General features: G+C 43.0%; 1 pseudogene; it reads left to right on the top strand.

The window, feature by feature from the left end:
- Nucleotides 1-9,346: 9,346 nt before the first annotated feature.
- LOC126249976 (5S ribosomal RNA) lies at nt 9,347-9,464 on the top strand (annotated as a pseudogene).
- Nucleotides 9,465-23,407: the final 13,943 nt, after the last annotated feature.

Genomic DNA, 23,407 nt, shown 5'->3' on the forward strand with positions numbered 1-23,407 from the left:
GTCGCCCATAACTTCCGAAAGCACTTTGTACATTCAAGTTAAGTAACGTAAATCTACTTTATTGAAATAATACTACCTATATTATTTGCCTGAATTGCTGTATAGCATTCCGAGAATGCAGCATCCCTTATACACCCTATACGAGTCGAGTGGGCAAGACCCAACAGATAACATTAAGATTAATGATCACTTGCAAGCTTGCTACGTTCTTTTATAATTTGGACTTTAATAAAAATGGCAAAGGTAATGTTAATCAGAAAACAGGGAGAAGTTGTGATCTAAATAACAATAGATTTATTCATTCTTAACATCAAAGGTCAAACAAAATGACTGAAGAAACGTCACACAAACATTTTCATTAATATGGGGTCTATGGTGGACAAAGTGATCAGCTGGCGATCGACACATGACACTAACCAGAACAGTAATCGCTCTATGTGACTTCATAAACGTGAATCTGGGGTATGGCACAAAAACTACCCCACAATCAAGCATATTTACTATTCCAAAAAAAAAATATGATTCGAAAGAACAGGGTGCTGAGAAGCATATATTGGAGCCCTACGGCGTAGCAGTGAATACTTTACCATTCTCCTGGTCAGGGCGGCACACCACGATGCGTTCGGCGACTGAACTCATGAACGGCAGCAATCTGTTATTAATGGGGCGCGCCCGAAAAATACAAGTACGCGGTCTCGCATTCGGCTAATTCGGAACTCAGCTACTTCCCTATGAGCCTCTGAAACCCCAGTGCGTTCCAGTGTGCAGGTGGACACGTTTGCTGGTCTGCCAAACAAACTTGACTCTGTATCACGACTACGCGTGACAGAATATGTCAAACGCTTAGACGGCTGACTCAAGACAAATAAGCACAACCACACATCACTCGTTGTGTGCGTGATACTATAAGCCAGGGCTTCACAACATACGTGCTCGCGGAGCAAGCTGTGAGCAGCAAGGCGCGAGCACGGAGCAGCGCGAGCACGCTACCCCCACTACCGGACCAGAGCGGAGAGTGGGGAGAGTCACGTGGGGCACACAACAGCTGCCGCCAGTCAATGTAAATCCGCGGCCACCTGCAGGGATATCACTCACGAATTATTACTGCGACAAATGAAACAAATAAAGGAGAATGTACACATGCCACATAATTTTATTAGCTTAGTGTATGCCTCTACATTCGCATGAATTTGTGAACTGTTACACAATAAAAGGTGTCACTGAAGTGTGGGATTCTCGGTTATCTTGTACTTTTTGCCCTTTACAATTGCGTCTATGTTCGGAGTAATTGTTCTTGTGCATTTTAGGCGCAGCGTGCAGTTTAAATTTCGATCAGACAATTCGTTTCTCAAGCGCGTCTTGTTACATTTCATTGCAGAGAACGGTTGTTCACAAACATTACGTGGAACCGAACATTGATATTATTGTAGCCGCCAGTTTGTGCAAACGAGGAAATCTATCCTGAGGGAAGTGTCTGTAGAATTCCAAAATGTTTTTCTTGTTCTGAAAGTTGTCTCTGTATTCTCTGTCACACTGCAGGTCAATAATTTCTTGCTGCAGCTCAGGACGAATCTTTTAAATATTCGCTGAATATGGAGAGAACAGATCAAAATCACTGTCTAGTGCTGTCAGATCTCGAAAGCGCTGATCAGCTAAACCATGTGAATAACGTTCACAGTCTTTGTGAACATCTTGCATGGATGATAATTTAGGAAAATGAGCTAGGTTTCCTGTTTCCAGCTGCCTCACCCAAAGTGTCAATTTCATTTTAAAAGCTCGTATTCGATCTATGAAATGAGTAATTAGCAGATTTTTACCTTGTAGTAAAATGTTCAAAGCATTCAGATGGCAAGTTAAATCTGCTAAGAACGCGACATCACATACAAACGTGCGCGCGCATTTCCCCTCCCTCCCCTCCCTCCCTACTCAGCGACCTTGCACCAGCTCGCGAGCATGTGCCTGAGCAGTTGTTAAGCCCTGCTATAAGCAGTACCTCTGACCGTTCAGAAGGTGACTGGCACAGGCTCTAAGTGGCACTCTAGCAAAGGACACAAGTCTCACCGTTTAGGCAGAGACCTGCAGTACCTTACTAGTGAAGCGCCAGTACAAGAGTGACATCTTCTCTTTCTCTCCACTTTATTCGCCACCTCGGTAGCAGAGCACATTTACATCTTAGACTTCCCCCACTTTATTACAAGCCACTCACGAGCTGGAGCACTGCATCCCGTTATGGGTGGCTGCTCCTTGCTCTGCATACACCGATTTCACCAATCAGAGACCTTAAAGTTAATTGGGAGAAAAGAAAAAAAAAGGATTCAGCTTTGTGGCTTCTTCCCACGGGTTTACGCCGTGTATTTTGCTAACAACAGGACCAGGATGGAACCGCAGCCCTCCATTAAGAGTTTGTTATCTCCCCTGTTGCGTCCATTTCGAAGTTTCCAAAGAAAGGCCGTAAACTCGCTAACGGCCTCGTGCCTTAACAAATATGTTTTTGTAACAGAGACTGGACGTCTGGGTTCCAGTGACCTGTCCCACGGAAATTCGCAGAACGCTCACAATCGTGTCATCGACTTCCTGCCTAACAAGGGCCCATCCTCTGCTTTATTGGCGGTCTTCAATGCTTTGGCCATTGCAGCGGCGTCTCCTCAGCGCTAGTCAGCCTACCTGGTCGCGACCGGCGACCGACCGGCGCCATTCAAACGTATCTGCACAATGAGACCGCGGAACTCGGAGTCCGGAAATGTTTTCAGTCAGGTTCCACAGAAAAAACGCGATTCCCTCTGTCCTCAGTCGCTGTACGCTTTTGATGCAGTCGTTTATATCGGCTCCTTATTCCTTTGAACGCAGGTAAAGCTTACTGCTATTACTTCACTAGTGCATACAAGCAAGAGCGTTAACTACTGCTCACCATTTCAGCATAATGTATGAAGTCAAGAACATTAAGCGGCATGATACCAAATCAGAAGTGAGAGTGCCCTGAATCTCTCAGACTTATCTGCAAAAAATGTTCAAATGTGTGTGAATTCATAAGGGACCAAACTGCTGAGGTCATCGATCCCTAGACTTACACACTACTTAAACTAACTCATGCTAAGAACAACACACATAGCCATGCCCGAGGGAGGACTCGAACCTCCGGCGGAAGGGCCGCGCAATCCGTGACATGGCGCCTCAAGCCACGCAGCCACAATGCGTGGCTACTTACCTGTACTTACACCCCTAAGACCCTGTATGTTCCAAATAAATGTTGTAGAAGCCATCAAGATTTTAGTTTCTTTCTCTAAAGAGAAAACAGCACATTGTTACAGGCGTCAGTAGTGTGGAAGTTGTGAGTAATAGTCATTGCTACTGAACGTCGACTAAATGACGATTGTTAAGAACTGCATTTGAGTCTTGGTCCCTTCTTGATCCAGTTTGTTCTCAAGTATTTATACTTCGTTTTCATGCCCACAATTCCATTTTATCAGAAGACCTAAATCTTGCTGTTCTTCTTGTTGTTTTACGTGCAAAGACTGGTTTGATGCAGCACTGAACCTCTAAATTTCTTGTGGAAGTCTCTTCGTCTCTGCATAGAAACTGCAGCTTACATTCACTAGAACCTGATAACAGTAGTAGAGCCGGAGTTCCAACCCCCCACCCCTCCCCGCACTGCACCCACACACATATGCATTCCACATCCCACCATTATCAAATGACGATTCCTTGACGCCTCAGAGAGTGTTCTCTTAACCAATCCCTCGTTTCCGACAAGTTATGACATAATTTTTCATTTTTCAAAAAAAATGGTTCAAATGGCTCTGAGCACTATGGGACTTAACATCTGTGGTCATCAGTCCCCTAGAACTTAGAACTACTTAAACCTAACTAACCTAAGGACATCACACACATCCATGCCCGAGGCAGGATTCGAACCTGCGACCGTAGCAGTCGCGCGGTTCCCGACTGAGCGCCTAGAACCGCTGGACCACCGCGGCCGGCTTTCATTTTTCCGCTGTTCCATTGACTACTTCTTCATTGGTTACTCTACACACCCACAAAATTTTCAGCAGTCTTTCGTAGCACTACATTTCAAAAGCCTCTATTCTCTTCTTGTCTGAACTGTTTATCGTCCACGGCTTGTATGCGTACGAGGCCACAATCCAGTCAAGCACATTCAGGAAATACATCGTAACATTTAAACATATATTCGATGTTGGAGATTCGGTGCAAGTTTTAGGTGATTATTTAAGTGCAGAGGGAAAATCGCTTGCTAAACTTCCATCCCAGCTGTTCTGTATCAAAAACGCACTAAGTGCAATATTGCACAAAAACTTAAACAGAAGCGGAGATATCTCTTCGTCCGTCATTTTAACGATTTGCTTCTTTCAGAGAGGCGTCATCAGATCATAGCCTGTTATTAAACAATACTCGCCAGCAGTTTATAAAAAGCCCATTGTCAACTGTAAAAACATTTAATTTCTTCACGTATGCTGTTGCAAGCCAACACAGTTTCCCCTTCCATTGCTTCAAAAGGTCTTTAATAAATTGCATTGTTCAACTGAAAAGATTTTTTGTTACTTCTGTCAGTAGGGTGTATAGAAGTTTCACAGAGTAATCATATGCTAAATACTCTTGTATTTACATGTTATCATTTGCCAAATAATCGTTTCGTTATACTGAACCATTTACGAAATATGATACATTGTATGAGTAACACACTTTCGCTCTATTGAAAAGTGTAAGGAAGGAAGTGGGCCTGCCGGGGAGGCCGAGCGGTTCAAGGCGCTACAGTCTGGAACCGCGACACCGCTACGGTCGCAGGTTCGAATTCTGCCCTGCGCATGGATGTGTGTGAAGTCCTTAGGTTAGTTAGGTTTAAGTAGTTCCAAGTTCTAGGGGACTGATGACCTCAGAAGTTAAGTCCCATAGTGCTCAGAGCCATTTTTTTGGAGGAAGTGGTGGAGTGGAAGTGAGTGTACTAAATACAACTAATTTTTAGGGATTGGAAATAGATATAGACGTTCTCTCAAGTCTGTATAACGGTCAATATTTTTCACTGCAAAATATTCGAATATCGTGCTCTGGGTTACTTAATTTGCAAGGTCGTTAATAACTGTGACCATAAATGAAAATACAGGTGATTCATCGTGTAGCTTAGATATGAGGCTATAAATAACAAAGGAGTCAAATTTATTTCACCAAAGAGTTTTTGTCAAAAATTATTTGAGAAGATTTTGCAGAGCAGCCAGCACGCGCTCGACGCACTGCTGGTGCTTTAGTACAGCAGCACCAACTGGTCGATTATTCAGTGTTCTCTTTTTGCCCTTATAATCTTGTACAAATGGACTGCACAGCACAGAGGGTCAGCGAGCAGTCTACCATCTATGCTTGTGTTCCCACACTTACAGAGGTGGCAGCACTGATCTCTCCCTCTACTTCCCTGCATCGGGGTGGGGGTGTGTTCCAAGTTCTAAAGTGTGGCTATTCCACTGCATCGCTAACTTGAAGGCGCCGAGTAACAAACTTGTTCTTCCGCAACCGCCTGGTCACGAAATAGATTTGAACCAAACGACTTTTCTTATCTTTTAACGGTCCACGACATCTTAGGATATCTTTCGTAACTTCCCTTGAAGGTATCAAAAATTCATTCGGACATTATCATGCTATGGTCCATGATTTCGCAGCACATCAGTGGGTTTAGAATCTGTAGGAAAGTTGATTTAAAAAGGAAAACATGTTACTTATGTTTTTCTACTCCCTTTATATGAACGCATTCGAGCCGTGATTGCAGGCACTCAACTCATGATTCTCTTTCCGTCTTAATGTGTGAATTGATTTATTAAATCTGTACTCACTCTTTTTACGGGGTGGACGTAATGGCAACTAGTGTCTCTCCGTGTGGGGGGAAAGTCCCTGGAAAAATACAGGGTTTACACATGGACTTTTTTTAAAAACACTGATAGTATTGTCTGTCTAGGTGTAACTGTTATATGTAAATTCGATATAGAAACAGCCAAAAACGCCAAATTCTCTTCCATCAATTAAATAAAAAGTGAATCTTGCAACTTTGGCTGCTTCTATATCGAAATGGTTAACACAATTTGCTGTCCTGTAATTAATAAAGCATACTGGAAGTAAATAACTGTGTACCATTTACAAGCAAATATCTTGTATGCAATTTCGCTATCGCAGTTTCCTGAGGCGAATGAAAATGTTTCATTGTTGGTGATTAAAGTGTAGATATATATATATATCCCGATCAACAGAGAATGTAGTGCAGAAAATTCATGAACTTCATATTTTCACTGATAAATATGAAGGACTGTGGCTGCAGAAAAACAGTGGAAGCGATATTTGTGGCGTTTATACCAACGTGAGCCGTGCTTTATCCTGCTAGTGCCGAGTTCACGTGCCCCGTTTGTTCTGACGTCGCTGTGTACCAAACGTCGGTCGCTGTTGACCGTGTCTCGGCACGCCACGGCCGCACCCGAGTGCACAGTTTGTGAAGCCCCGCCTGTGTGTGTTAACGCTCTACTGTATAACTTCAGCTACTCGCGTAGCCGGCGGTCGGCAAACACGATTGCCCCCACGAGCACATCTCGGCAGCTTCGCTGGGCGTGTCGTTTGACGCTTCCCTGGCTGTTGCCCCCTGCTGCTGTGCTTACTCGCTTGTTACACTTCGAGTGCTATCAAATTGCAACGCGAGCTCGCCTTACAACATGCGAAGTGGCGACTGCACTGTAGCAGTACTCAAATTCACAGCTGTGCTTCATTCAGGTTTGTTGTAGCATGAGATAGCAGGTGTCTACAATTACTTTCTCACTCTACAGACGAATGCGTTGCTTTCAACTTCCCTGGATTTTAAAACAGTGTGCCAGAGCAAGAAACAAACAAATAATCTGATCTTCCATGAACAGTGCTCCGACCCATTGGACTATCCCGGGAGGACAGGAAGTTACAGTGTATTATGAAGAGGAGCAAATAAATCTTAAATTTAATTTTTTTTTACTGCATACAACATTTCAGGATTTCTTGGGCTTGCACGATATTTTGAGTGGACACGAGCCATCAGTCCTCAGGTGAGCCATCGAAGACACTTCGTCCATCGCGCAATTTAATAGGGCGCTGTATGTATTCTGCATAAGCATTACGATCGTGATTACAGACTGATTACACTGCCTGGTGGGCAGACCCTTCACTGGTGGAATTGTGAAACTCACCTCACCTCACCTCTCCTCACCTGTTCAAGTGGTACGATAAGGATTTCACTCCATGGGCTAATCGTGAAATGTTAGAACTATAGACCCTAAGAAGACAAAGTATGTCGGTAAACATGGATATGTGATATAACGCTAGCGAATTCCTAATCAGTAGACTATCTCATAGAAGCCAATGTATATTGTTAAGTTCATTGTTAATTTAAGTACTTGGGTTTTTGTTTACAAGCTATTTAAAATTAAAATGAACGGTGAAATTGCCAGCCGGGGTGGCCGAGCGGTTCTAGGCACTACAGTCTGGAACCGCGCGACAGCTACGGTCGCAGGTTCGAATCCTGCCTCGGGCATGGATGTGTGTGATGTCCTTAGGTTAGTTAGGTTTAAGTAGTTCTAAGTTCTATGCGACTGATGACCTCAGAAGTTAAGTCCCATAGTGCTCAGGGCCATTTTTTTAACGGTGAAATTGTGTATGTGAGTTTCGTTCTTTGATAAAATCTTCTAATTAGAGATCTATTAGCTCCATATCATACAGGTCTCTCTTTGGGATCCGTGTTCCAATATTTCACGAATTGCGTGAAATCCTTATCTTCCGTTCTTTAAGCTGTTTCAGTAAAGCGTCCACCTTTGTATGGTATCATCATCTTCGTGTTATGTACACTGGCCTGACAGAAAAGTGAAGTACTCAGTAGGTTAAGAGGAAATGAAATGAAATATCCCGGTTTAAGAGAGTATGTGATGTTGCTTCAGTGATTACAAAATCGACTCAAATTCACAAAGAACTTAATGGTGTGAACTCACTTATCAATATGAGGTTACACTTATCAATATGAGGTTACATCCTGTCTGGTTTAGACGCATGTAGTGACTCGATTGGGAATGATAAATCTTTGTTATGATAGACACTGGAAACGTGGCGGAGTTGATGTCCGAACTGGTCCCATTCCTGATCTATCGGGTTTTAGTAGTCAACATCACGAAAAGAACTTATGGAGACACGCGCTAAGTGTGGACGAGTACTGTAATGTTGAAACATGGCACCACAAATCTGTTGCACGAGAGGTAATCCACAGGTTGTCCGTTACGTACCATTCTGCGTTCCTTCAGTCACTACCAATAGCGAGCTTAAGTAATTCTCGATTGCTCCCCACACCATGGCACCAAAAGTAACACAGCTTGGGCCCTCCAAAGCATTGGAGGAATGGGACTTCTTCCTTGGTCACCGCCATACTCGTCGACAATGGTCTTCCAGGGTGGCACAGAAAAGACATTCATTGCTGGATACAATGTTGTGCCATGCGTCTTTAGTCCATGCTTCCCAATCACAGGACCACCCCAAATACAGCCACTTGTCCGGCTGCTGCTTATCTTGGACCAATGGTGCAGGATGGCGCATACGGTGGCAAGGAGTCCATTACATGTTATCGGATGGCAGGCTATAGGTGCGAACGGCTTACAATATGCGTGGTGTACAGTAGAGTGATTCTCCTTTGTGGTGGTCAGGCGTGGTCGATCGGAATCTTGACGGCATGTCCACCTACTTGCACACTCCCCATTCAGTAAAACTTCTGGCCACCGTCACATACAAATGGCCTACAAATCTGGATATTGCGCTAAATGAAGTTACACTATGAGGCTTCTTTAAAGTGTGTCATATTCTTATAACGCTGTCTGACAAGATTACACGGCATCATCATGTACTTCACAGTGATCACTCAACATCATAAGTTCTTAACGCCCTTTATATGTCCTACCAGGTCTAGTAACAACAATGAAAAAAAAAAAAACCTGATGCCCTGTGTTGGCCGTTATACATGTAACAGTTTTCTGTTTACAACTGTAATCATTGATATACCCGCCGATCGTGAAGGAAACTCATTAAGCCCTAATACATGCATACTGTAAAAGTTTGCAAAATGATGAAAGAAGTGAAAATTGTCTAAATTCCTTTAAACATCTCTAACGAACATTAGGTAACAAGCACCATTCAAGCAGGGTAGCGGCAAAGGTGACCATATTAGTTGATCATGTGCAATTCCAACTTACAAATTAATAGTAGATGTTTGCTATTCATCTGCGACGAACGTGGCACACGGACTCTCATCACTAAAGATAAGGCTACCGAGTAAAGTGAAAACATCATAATTATGAAAGCCATCGGCCTTCCGCAGAGGTAAAACCGGTTCCCATCAGATCACCGAAGTTAAAAGCTGTCGGGCTTGGCTAGCAATTGGATGAGTGACCGCCTGGGACTTCCGAGTGCTGATGGCAAGTGGGGTGCACTCAGCCTTTGTGAGGCCAATTAAGGAACTACTTAATTGAAGAGTAGCGGATCCGATCACGGGAACTAAACTAAGACTGGAAGAGCGATGTGTTGACCACATGCCCGTCCATATCCGCATCCAGTGACGCCTAGCAGCTGAGGAACACACAGTGGTTGGTCGGTAGGGTTGTGCCTTCCCAGGTCTCTTCGGACGGAGAGGAGTAATTGTGGAAACTGGACTCAGTAGTGAAAAATACGAACAGGAGTAAATTTAGCGTTAAGTTTTAGGACTGAATAAAACATTGAAAGAACTGGTCTCTGTTAGTATTATAATTTAGTGCCACACGTTGTTTGTGATGAGTGTGTAATTGCTGTTCTGCCAGCATTCTCTACGCTGTATTCTTCAAAGTGTGCATTTCGTGTGAAAATTGGTGGGCGCTTATTTATGAATGTTCTCCCACACGGTCCAGCCTCATTTCCTCCAGTTCGTCTGTGCCAAAACACTGTTGATTTGTAACTTCATCAGTTGTTGTCTCTTGAAAGTCCCGGTTACTTCTAAGTTTATTCCGCCTGGCGCGAATGTTTCCGCTTTAGATTCGCTCGCCTTCGTTGGCACTCAAACCTACTACACCATGTGTTATATGAAAGCCTAAAAGTTAATGTAAGGAGTAGTCCTCCATATTCGCCAACCAGTCTTCGGCTATAAACAATAGCAAATTCTACAGCATGTACAGGTGTTTGTAATGTTTGTAACTTGTATATCAAAGTAACGTCTCCATCGCCAATGTGATTGACAATTGCTTTTCTGTGAAACAGAAGCAATTTACAAACACATACGCCACACACATTACTCACTGAAGATTTCCCATAGCGATTCAACGACTCATTTCGGAGCACAGATCTTTAATATAAATGTATACGTGCAGTCAGGTGGTTCGGGTACACCGAGTGACAGTTCCCTCGTCGACAGACTTCAGTTGTGTCCTGTAGCGGAATCGAATGTGCCGTACGCAATGGAGCGTATGGGTGGCTATTAGGTACGTGTTTTCGCGACGTTCGCGCTGTCAAGAAGAAGAGAAGCGGATTGTTAGAAATATTTTCTCTAGCTGCATATAAAACACCGCTCGCCTCATAGTCTATTGGTATGTACATCCCCCGCAGTGATTTAAAACATCACTGTCCGGCAATTAACATCGGCCATAGTCTTTTCATCATTACTTTTGAGTACCGTAGCGTTTCCTCTTGCATATAACACTTATTCAATTACACATAAATTTTGTTTGCAGTATCAACGTTGGTTTAGTAGCTGGATGCATCGACAGCCAACGCGAAGCAAGTAGTGACAAGCAAAAGCTTAATTTCCTACCACATTCATTTAGCAAATTACTTTATAATAAGAATTATCGTTTGTTACAATTGACGACATCAGTTAGAAAATAACGTGTAATCTGTATGACATCACATACCGGTGAGCAACTTGAAGGTGAAAGTAAGTTTATCGTGGTGTAAGTAACATAGCTGCCAAGAAACATAGCTGCCAAGTAACATAGCTAGCTGGATAAAACTCAGACCAAATATACTAAGAACTCAAAAATGGTTCAAATGGCTCTGAGCACTATGGGACTCAACTGCTGTGGTCATTAGTCCCCTAGAACTTAGAACTACTTAAATCTAACTAACCTAATGACATCACACACATCCATGCCCGAGGCAGGATTCGAACCTGCGACCGTAGCAGTCGCACGGTTCCGGACTGCGCGCCTAGAACCGCGAGACCACCGCGGCCGGCTACTAAGAACTACTAAAGAATAATACACTAGGGAAGGTAACTGAAGGAATACGCAATGAAACGAACAGAAACGACACATTCAGTAAAAACAATACATACATTTAAGTCACCCTGATTTCCGGTAATCCCCTTGACATTACATAAGGCAGGGTATGGTTCTTAATAGCAAGTTTGATCGTCACGGACGGTAATGCACGCTCTGCTACGCGCTCCCATGCGAGCCAGTAGGTTGGTAGGGAGCTCTAGTGACAGGGCTTTCTATTACTTCACTAGCGCGGTTGAGAAATACTGGTTGATCGTTGGTGAATGTGGACGTGTTGCAATGCGTCTGCCCTACCCAGCCCGCACGGGCTTGAATGGATTTAACTCGAGGGAACGGGCAGGCCAGTTGATTTTCCTAGTATCCTCTCGTTCCAACAGCACCTCCACCTGCGTTGTTTGATACGGACCCGCATTGTCATCTACAATAAGGAAATCAGGGCCGACTGTACCCCTGAAAAGGACTTAGGGAAACAGTGAAATGTCACAAGAACCGTTGACCAGTAAGCGCACTATGTTCAATGAACTGAAAGTCGATACTCCCATGCAACATTATGCTTCCTCACGACATAACAAGTGGACCACCAGAACTATCCGATTCCACAATGTTCCTGGGTCCATTAGGTGTACCTACTTTTCGCTGTAACCCAGAAGAGCCCGTGACCCCACTACTCGTTCGGCTACTCACTACCCTCTTGGCGTAAATGCAAACGGTTCCGCAGAAGTGCGTGTGCCAACGGTGCACAGCGTAATGGTCGCCAGACAAAGAGACCCCCTCCCCCCCCCCCACCCCCTTCCACACTGTAGCGTAGCCTGCGTACCTTACTGCGGTTCCAACTGCACCCACTGTCTGAACACTGTCTTATCCCATTTCTTCAACTGTTTCGTGCTGCGAGGCCAACTCGATCTGCCGTTATAGTAAAGCAGGCCATCTTTCTGTGCCCGACTGGGAGACCTCTGGCAAAACACTCTCGCACTTTCAATCTTTTTCACCGAGTTGTTAATATGCTGTGTTGCTTCATCTATCTCACCTGTGACTAGTGCAGAGCAGTTTATAACTTAAATCTGAAAAGTTTTCTTGTACTGTAGATAGGAAAATAAATTGAAGAAATTTTGCCATGGGAAGTAGCGTGTTTTAAGTTGAGAACGACATTCTGTGGCACATTAAGTTTTAGCCATGCTGCCGGCTATTTTGCATCGTGGTTAGCATTGTTAGCCATTGTTGGCTTCGTATAACTGCATCATTGCACGAAAAATAAAAATCATTAGGCATTAGCAAATATACTTGCCTTTTAAATTTTCTTGAATAGCCTCGTACTTTGTACCAGCCACTCTCGGAGTAAAACGCGCAGGGTTATTGGCTTCTCGCAGTTTTCATTTAGTAGTTGTACTAGCTTATCGCTGAACCGTTGCGGGAAAATGGAAGAAGATAATTTGTATAGGACTACAATTTAAAATTATCAGAATCCTCTTTGCGATATGTTTTGTGCAGTGTGCTATACTTCCTTGGCTGCAGTGAAAAACATCAGTTCGAGTGGTGTTTACTTCCTGTTCACAGTACGTAACATGTAAACTGCCATTTCCCGAAAGCATGACTCACGAGAATGTTGATCCATTGCTTCGACTAGTCGTGATACTACTGTTTCGTGCATTACGTTGCTCAGTCCCTTCCTTAACTTCTGGCTGCGTCTTCTAAGCAATGTTAATATAGATGCTTTTAGCACGTTCATCAACCGGTATAATACATGTTCAACATCACTACTTTCCTTCTTAATACGATTCCATCTTCCGCGTGCATCGTCTTATTGTGTAAGACGTGAATATTCTATCCCTCTCATCGTAATTACGGACAATTATTGAAAATTGCGTATTTTAAGCACATTCTTGTTGGACCCACATCTTAGCCATTCTCTCCTTTATGTTCGCATGGCTTTTTTCTACCCTGTTTTACTTACGACGGAACACAGCGTACGAGGACAAGTTTTTTATGATCGGAGGCCTACGCAAAAAACCAACTACCTATTACCAGAATGAAGGTGGAAGATGTGAAGAAAGTCATTGAATATGTGCCTTCTACAAAGAGATCATTCTATGAAGAAGTGCTTTCTTGGCCAATGATTAGCTATAATATTAGTCAATGGAGGGTCAATCATTATTGCTGTTAAAATTATTCAGTTTGTTCAATTTTTTCAAACCATGATAATGTATTATGAAGTGTTCATACAATCAAATCCTAGAAAAGCAAGAAATATGTTTGTAAATTATTCAAACCAAATTAGTAAAAAAACTTTGAAATCATTTAAAATCGAAGTGATGTAATCTAAGTTAATTATTTATTTCTCAATAAAAGCAGAATTAAGTCGCTTTCAGTTCTGAAAAATTCCTGGAATGTAGCGGTAATACATATGGCAATATTCAGTTTTTTGTTCCCCCTGAAAAATGTAAAAGAATGACTTATTCGGCTTCAACAATTGACGATTCAATTTCATACTGATACTGCGAAACCAACAAAGCCCATCCTTGCAGTTTTTGAGCAGTGGGTGTAGGAAACGTCTTTGACGTATGAAACAAGAACTTCAAAGGCTTGAGATCCTTCACTAAATAGAATTTGCAACCATACAAATAGTGACGGAATTTAGTCACAGCATGCAGAATAGCGAGAGCCTCTTTTTCAGTTTGGTAGTAAATGCACTGTTTTGGAATTGGCAACCTTGAGGCAAAATGAAGAGGTCTATCTTTACCTCCAATTCTGTGCGAAAGCACAGCGCCGATTCCGTAGGAAGAACCATCGACTTGAAAAATTGCGAGCTTGGCAGGGTCAAAATGCACTAAATATCTGTCACTAAGCAAAGCATTTCTGAGTTTCTGAAATGCGTCTTAATAGTCTTTAGTCCACACAAAAAGTTCATTTTTGCGATGCAAGCGATTCGGTGGAGCTGCTATCTGAGCGGCAGTCGGTATAAACTAAATGTAGTATGTCATCTTGCCTAGTACTGACTGCAGATCGGACACATTGGGAGGAACAAGCAGGTCACGAATTTCAAACAAATTGGATTGGACAGGGTGCATACCCTGACTGTTTATCACATGATCTAAGTACTGTAGTTCAGTTTGAAAAAAATGTCACTGTTTTCGAGACGACACTTGCTTGAGTCCTGCTTCTGACAACATTCCAGGAAGATTACTCAAATTGGCAATGTGTTCATCTGGTGTACGACCTGAGACGACAATATCGTCAAGTTAATTGGAACAAATCGGCACTTTTGCAATCAGCTGATCTAAATGGCTCTCAGCACTATGGGACCTATCATCTCAGGTCATCAGTCCCATAGAACTTAGAACTACTTAAGCCTAACGAACCTAAGGACGTCACACACATCCATGCCCGAGGCAGGATTCGAACCTGCGAACGTAGCGGTCGCACGGTTCCAGACTGAAGCGCCTAGAGCCGCTCGGCCACATCGGCCGGCCAGCTGATCCAAATAACGTTGAAAAATGGCGTGTGCGGGAGCACTGTCAAAGGGCAAACGCAAATACTTGAACAGTCCTAAGTGTGAATTTAAAACAGATGCTTTCTGTGACTGTTAATCCAAAGGAATTTGCATGTTAGCATCACGCAAATGTCTCTTAGAAAAGTAACATCCTTCAACAAGCCTATGCGTGAGTTCCTCAGGGCGAGGTAACGGATAAGTGGCAACCTCTGTCTGTAGGTTGACTGTAGACTTGAAGTCAAGACAAATACCAATGCGACCAGAAGGCTTAGGCACACAGATAGTAGAATATGGGAACAGATCCTAAAATACTTTCATCCGTCACTTCCCTAAGTATTGCAAATCTTACAACTATACGATTCGGGTGCCATAGCGGCCGATATGTTTGACCAGGCCGCGATTTGTAGGGTCGAGTCGCCCGGTGTTTGCGACCACCCCAAGCAGCCACAACATCGAGCACGTACACAGAAGCGCTAACAGAGACGTAGACATGTAAACAGGCCTGTGAAATCAGTGAACTCTTGCCCTCGATGTTTTGGTTCAAATGGCTCTGAGCACTATGGGACTTAACATCTATGGTCATCAGTCCCCTAGAACTTAGAACTACTTAAACCTAACTAACCTAAGGACATCACACACATCCATGCCCAAGGCAGGATTCGAACCTGCGACCGTAGCAGTCTCGCGGTTCCGGACTGAGCGCCTAGAACCGCTAGACCACCGCGACCGGCAGTCTCCTAGAACTTAGAACTACTTAAACCTAACTAACCTAAGGACATCACACACATCCATGCCCGAGGCAGAATTCGAACCTGCGACCGTGGCGGTCGAGCGGTTCCAGACTGTAGCGCCTAGAACCGCACAGCCACTCCGGCCGGCCTCGATGTTTTGCTCACCATAAAATACGGGACTGCCCATCACGTACCGCAACGTTTTACACGTTTGGAAAAAAGGCAATGTCTGAGCAGTTTGTATCCAATGCCACAAAAACGCCAACTTTGCCTGCGCCCAGAAAAAACGGGCTTGTGCACATACAGTGAACACTGTGTTTTCATAAACGACAACAGGTTCTGACACAAGTAAGATAAAGGTTGTGCCTCCTTCTCTCCCTGCTGCTGTGCAACGACGTTGTAATTAACTGTTTGTCTCACTACGGTCGCAGGTTCGAATCCTGCCTCGGGCATGGATGTGTGTGCTGTCCTTAGGTTAGCTAGGTTTAAGTAGTTCTAAGTCTAGGGGACTGATTACCTCATATGTTAAGTCCCTTAGTGCTTAGAGTCATTTGAACCGGTTTTTGTAAGCAGTGCGGTGCTTGCTAATTTTCACTTCCCCACTCACTAGCTTGTATGGGAGCAATTAGACCATTATCTTGCAATTCCTTCAATTCCCTGACTACTTTGTCTCTTAAAGCAATGACGCGGGCCTGGAAAAACTTAGGCTGTGCGTTGTCTTTCAATGGAACATTCGCTACAAAGTTATTAGCTTTCCCATTTCTTCTGAAAATAGTTCAGGAAATTCTGTAAGCAAGTTAGAGACTATATTTTGGTGCAAATGAAGAGACTTACAGTACATTGCCGTGGACGCTAAGGGCAAACAAGTGAAAGGCATCTACACAGAATATGTTCTCACAGTCTCTTGATATAAACAGTAAAAATAATTGTTTTAGATTTTTGTGCCATTGCAAACAAACTCTCAGACATTGCCTTTTTTCCACACGAGTACGACGTTGCGGTACGTGATGGGCAGTCCCGTCTCTTATGGCGAGTAAAACAACGAAGGCAAGAGTTCACTAAATTCACAGGCCTGTTTACATGTCTACTTGGCTGTCCACGCGTCTGTGTACGTGCTCGATGTTGCGGCTGCTTGGCGTGGCCGCTCGCAAGGCGCGACTCGACCCAACAAATCGCTGCCTGGTCAAACTTATCGGTCGCTATAGCACCCGAATCATATAGCGCTAAGATTTGCAATACTTAGGGAAGTGACGGATGAGAGTATTTTAGGATCTGTTTCCCTATTCTACTATCTGGGACATTGAATGTTATTGCATCCCTAATCATTAAGCCACTGTAAAAGTAGCTACACGTATACTTAAATTTATACTTCCTAGTCATGCCCATTAATTATGTCTATCACAGACTGTGTGTCTGTTCTTGCTTTATCTGCAAGCTATAGAACTTATATCTGGCTGCAGCTACTTAGACCTGCTGTTCATAATATTGAGTTAATGCAGCGATTACTTCGTCATAGCGGAATTCGTCGAGAGGTGCCGTTGCAAACAGTTTTTGTATTAACCAGATTACTGGGGACCCCGCAATCGAAAGAAAGTATTGTAGCTTTACAGTATCTTCACCATGCTGAACTTTAGAATGCGTTTGGATTTGTATCAGGTATTCGAGCGATTCCTCTTCTGTGTCGTTAAATTGCCGGAACGTTGTTATGCTGGTCAGCGGCATTTGTTGGGTACGTCGGTCGGTCAGTCGGTTGTGGTTGTGCGGCCGACGCAGCTTGTGCAACTAGAAGTTGCTGTACAGTCTTTAGTAGGGCAGAGATTTGTTGGTTCTGAAACTGAAAAATTTGTGTTAGATCCGCCACATTGGCCGTCTGCTTCTGTGGCGTGGGGCAGGGGGTGGTGGGCGCGGGATGAGCATGTTTAACACAAATAAGTTATAGCAAGAAGACAAGCAAAGCCTCTGAAAAGAGGAATTTGATTAGTGCTGCGGCTCCCCTCCTGAGATACATGCAAGAATAAAACAACAAATTAGCAAATTGATCATCCCTGCAAGCTGAAACAAGAGAAAAACCAAAATCGTCGGCCAAGTTGATTAACTTCAGTTTGCACTGATGAATTATCCTCGTCACCACTTGTGTGTCGTCGTCGGCACTGTTGGGTCTTGTACCATAGGAAGCAACCAGAGGACGTTGTGATTGCGACTCTGACTGCCACTGGGTGACTGTCTGTGACTGACTGGACCCTCCAGTCCATGGCAGCGATCTAAATACTGGCCGTCGAGAGGGCGTTGGTGGCGTATTGTTTGCGAGTTTATCTTTGGACTCCATCCTCATAGACGCGCTTGCTCCACTGCTTATTATCGATCTTCTCGCATCCTCTTTGTTGACCAGTGTGCTGGTGACAGCTTACGCCAACGCAAGAGCGATACAAAAATTAGACGTGGGAGGGTAGCAAGGATCGAAACCTAGCCAAAGGCTGAGCAGGATCGTGCACTATCATCTACGCTATGAGAACAAGTAAAACTATTTCTTTCTGGGGAAGGGGTGCTTAAATTTGGGCGTGCAGTGGCCTAATTGGCCAGCTTCAGTGCAAATTAATTCGAAAATGGCACAACATATCGAATTTTTGGTATTATCAAAGATTTGTCAGCACAATATACCCTGCAACACCCATACAAGTTTTGCAGACTGTTTCTGACCATCCTGTATAGTTCGCATGATGAACCATAATATTCCAAATCCTTCATGGAAAGTAAATATCCCAATTAAAGTGCCACAGCCCTCGGCCGCCAATTATTGCAGTAATAAGCAATTTTTTGGAATACAGTACCGATGTAACTATCGAAGAAATGTGAAAGCTGATAGCTAAACCCTGCGTTTCTTGGAACAATTTTTTATCTAATAATGAAAGGAAAGGAGCAAATATTGAATGATTTTTCTTTGGTTTGTGAGTCTTGTCTTTACCTTGTGCCTTTGCCCCGCATCTGCGCAGTGTCATTATGGTTATTAAACAGATTTGGCGTCTTTAATTTAAGGGTCGATGGATGCTCTTCCTGTCACCACCCCGATATCCCTCTGGTCGGAATATATACACCCCAATTGTCTGTGTGCAGTGTTATCCATTTGGAAGTGCGTGAAAGTGTTCTAAAAGCGTAAATGAGGAGAGACTTGGGTACGAGCGCAGCATTCACATAGACGGATGTGAGGAACAACTAGAACTCCACATCCAGGCTGCCAGATACACCGACATTCACCTTTAATCCGCCGAGCTCATTCGACCGTGGGCCAGCGCCTCTCCCCGTCACCGAAGCGGTTCTTTAACACGCGCGGCTACACGTGCGGGTTTCTATTGTTTATGAGTGAGAACTTTTATGTGGTTCAAAAAATGGCTCTCAGCACTATGGGACTTAACTTCTGAGGTCATCAGTCCCCTAGAACTTAGAACTACTTAAACCTAACTAACCTAAGGACATCACACACATCCATGCCCGAGGCAGGATTCCAACCTACGACCGTAGCGGTCGCGCGGTTCCAGACTGTAGCGCCTAGAACCTCTCGGCCACCCCGGCCGGCTTATGTGGTGCGAATCAGATTTTCTAATGTGTTCTACGTTGCAGGCGATTCAAATGGTAGTTGTAATTAAACCTACGTAAAAATATCAGGCATATGGAACTGACGTCATTTTTGGCGTGGTAAAGGAAACACATATAAATACACTTTACACTCCGTATGTCTTTTTTCGTTTTTTCTTACGCTAGTACAGGTGTAAGATGAGTAGTGAGCATATATGACTGTTTTGACTGTATACTCTTAGAACAACTGTAAGCTTCATTGTTCAGTAGCTTAGTGATTCGTTACGCTCTTATGGAGTAATGATTCACCAGCTTTAGTGGGTGGAACAAAACGTGTGTTATAGAACTGAAATTTTGCTTTGCGTTTTAAAATGAGTCAGAAACTTTGGAAATGTACTATATTATTGCTAAACATTCTTTTGACTATCAATGTAAATGCTTCCGGCGATATTCTAATGGAAAAGCTACGACCTTTTAGACACAAAACCTGCTAGACATAATGCCGGATACGAGCTTAATTCTGTTACATCGCACTTGGAGATCCAGAGAGCAGAAAAAATTTAATAACATAAAGACTCGCTAACGACAGCTACCTTGAAATTTATTTCATAATCCTTCCGCTGTTGATTACCGCACAATCTGTGAATTGCGAAGGTGGTCGCCTTCTAATTGGAGCTCTGTTCCATAGATCGACGTACTGTGTGTGCTGCACCCATCGCTCTTTACTCAGCAGGACCTTCTCCAAACTGACGAAAATCCGCAGGTTCGCAATTAAAAAGTACATGAGGCTCTACTAAATTTCTACTCACAATCGTGTATTAAGCTCTTATCACCTGGCACGATACCACCATTTTATCTGTACTCTTACTTTTCAAATGTATGTAGATTGTTTGCTGAAGTAAAGTGATATTCTGTATGAGCAGTTACGTGGAAGAAATTATTGCAGCCCATAACCATCCAGACCCTGTTTCTTAAATGTAATTGTTTTTTGATGACTGCTATTCCCTCTTTCTATACAAGTGTACGAAATAAATTGTGTCGCATTCTAAATAGTGGAACGCACTGCCTCATGAATCATTGCACATGTGAAACCGATCTATATAATGAATAATTCAGGTAAACAGGAAAGAAATTGGATAATTATTCCCATATCATCTTCTGAAGTATGGCCGACAGAACAGAACATCTCAAAATAACAAAGGATGCTTGAATGCAGTTAGTGTTATTTATAGTAAATATATAACTGATATGAAATACGAAATTAATGTTTGTTCAAAAGAAATTTGTTAGGCAATTATGACTATTTAATAGGCACGAAGATAAGCTTACATATGTTTCCGATTGATTTATACTCCATACATATTAATGCGACCAGTAAACGCAGCTAATGTACGTGGCGTGGCAAACTTGTAATTAGAATGGATTATATTTGCTGGCGCTGGGAATGTGCCGCCGTTTTTAATGTGTAGCAACGCTAAATTGACAGCTGCCGATTTCGATAATACATCGCTTGCCACAATTTGCCGTTTTAACGTTACAATACTCCATCAGACTAAACGCATTTTCAGGCGAGCATTCCATAACATGTCTTCGAAGAGGAATCTTACAATGAATGGAATAGTAACATTAGACAACACCATCAAGGGTGCGTCTGAAAGATTTTGAACTACTATAAACGCTCATGTAAATGTCATTAGTATCTAGCAGATCTGTTTACAAGTATGGTTCAAATGGTTCAAATAGCTCTGAGCACTATGTGACTTAACATCTGAGGTCGCTACGGTCGCAGGTTCGAATCCTGCCTTGGGCATGGCTGTGTGTGATGTCTTCTGGTTAGCTAGGTTTAAGTAGTTCTAAGTTCTAGGGGACTGATGACCTCAGCAGTTATGTCACATAGTGCTCAGAGCCATTTGTGCCATTTGAGCCATCTAAGGTCATTATTCCCCTAGACTTAGAACTACTTAAACCTAACTAACCTAAGCTCATCACACACATCCATGCCCGAGGCAGGATTCGAACCTGCGACCGTAGCAGGCGCGCGGTTCCGGACTAAAGCGCCTAGAACCGCTCGGCCACAGTGGCCGGCTTACAAGTATGCTTATTGATCAAAGAGTTGTTGTAAGCCAGTACTGTGACATTTAAGTATAGGTATTCACAGTCAGATAATTGTATTAAAGAAATTACCCCAAGTAACCTACGGACATTTACTTTATCGAATTCAATAAACAGCGCCATTAATGTGTGCACACGGTATGGTACTGAGAAAGACGCTATCCATATCATCATAGGCTATCCTCCTGCATTACACAAGCCAATCCATTGAGTCCAAGTCTGAACGACTGAAAAACAGTTGTTGGCTTGTGGAAAGCACTATCGCTAAAGGACTTTGTTGGTATACGCAAGTAAGTCGTAACTAATGGCATAATGTAGTGTATCATTAACCACTCATGAATGATAGTTTGCAGATTAAACACATCTCATCAAATTCTTTTCATTTTAAAGGTCTAAGTCTCCATACATAGGGTGGCCTATTTAAATCTAGCATCTGTAATAACTAAGTTAATTCTGGTCTGACAAGAATATCTTCCAGGCAAAGGTTGTTTGGTTCCATAATCTCTATCTGGTTACATTACAGAAAATCGTTTCAACGACATATTCTAAAACATTCAATGCTGATCTAAAAAGAACTATCACTAACATTTAAAGAAAAAATGGATTATTGAAATTTTTGTACCAAAATAGGATATCTGTACGAAATACGTTCAGTAATGTAACTCTTTTATAGATCTGACTAGAATTTATGGAGTAATAATACGTACTTATCTGTTTCAACAGCGCATACCCCGGAAGTTAAGGCCACACTCTACGGAATCTAGCGTCATCGAGGCATGTAATAAAAGATGTTTTCGTCACTCTCGACGGGGAGAGGAGAGCAATGTGAATTTCTGGGCGACACGTCATTCAGAAGATCGGAACTATAGTCAAAAAATATCCAGCATAATAAATGAGAACCTTTAGTTTGCTTTAGTTCTACAAACTGTGCCTAGAGGTCTCTTCACATACTGTTATTATTTTACTTGCTTCATTTATGTAACGCAAACTGTTAAATAGGCAAAGTTTTTCTGTAGTGTGCTGACGTTTTTTCTGTTTACTCCCTTTATGATTATTTATTCAACTTTGTACATTACATTGTCACCACAGCGTCAAAGACGTCATGTACTGTGCATTTGTGCTTCGGTCTAGATGTGTAATTTCTTTTACAATGTCATTTGCAAACTTTGCAACTTCTTTGGCGACGGTAGACAGTAAATTCTGGAAAATGGCCTTGTTATTAGCAATATTTTCCATTTATCCACATTTACAGACACATACCATTCGTTAACCTAAGTGGAAATTTCATTCAGCTCACTTTTCATTTCCTTCGAACCCCCAAAGGCTATGAAAAGGGGTGATTTCGTTTAGAGGAACAAAATCCTTTCCAATTAGGCGAATGAACAACCCGTAGAGGTCTCCCAGCGAACAAAACCACACTACCCTTTCTTTCTCTTTCATTCCTTTATGATATTCCGGGACGATATTTTACTCTAGACAACAGTATCGTAGGCGAACAATTTCATACAGTTGCTGAATCGTTTGCTGAAAACTGTAGAGGTTCTATTGCGCTTCCTTTTAGCGTGTCTGATGTTAGTTTGGACTCTATTGAATATTCACCGTCCAAAACCACTGGGTCCTAAAGGAGCTCTCACTGACAGCTGACAGCAGTTTTAGAATAAACACCATAGTGTTAGTGCATATTGGCGATTATTTCGAAGAAAAGCGCATATTTCCTTTTTCTTCCGTTATCTTTGCTCCATAATAAGTTTAACTGAACTTTTTAGACATGCCTTGTCTACGCTCACTGATTACCACATTCGGCCATTTACACAGATATCCCTTCCAGGTTCAACAACGAGTTCCCCTTAGATCCGAGTCCTATCTCGGTATGTTGTCTCCTCAAGTATACAAGCTGCTGCCTCTATGTTTCGGATCGGGGCGACGAAGAACAGCAGCAGCGGACCGTTCGATAAATAATACGCCAGCCACCCCATTCTGCGGTATTAACAACTCGAAGCGTGGGTGGAGGCTGCACGCGTGGGTCGCTGTAAGCCGGCCGTCGGCGACATACGCCCCCGCCGGAAAGCTTTAAGGGCTGCAGCCGTGCGTGCTAATTTACATATTAAAACCGTTACCACCCGACGGCCGGGAGACGGCGAATTACGGCGTGTCCGCTATTAAAGTTCGTTGTACTGCCTTCGTATGGAGCGTGAAAATTCGCATTTACATAAAAGAGT

The sequence above is a fragment of the Schistocerca nitens genome, chromosome 3 (assembly GCF_023898315.1).
Source record: "Schistocerca nitens isolate TAMUIC-IGC-003100 chromosome 3, iqSchNite1.1, whole genome shotgun sequence".
In the NCBI taxonomy this organism is placed as follows: domain Eukaryota; kingdom Metazoa; phylum Arthropoda; class Insecta; order Orthoptera; family Acrididae; genus Schistocerca; species Schistocerca nitens.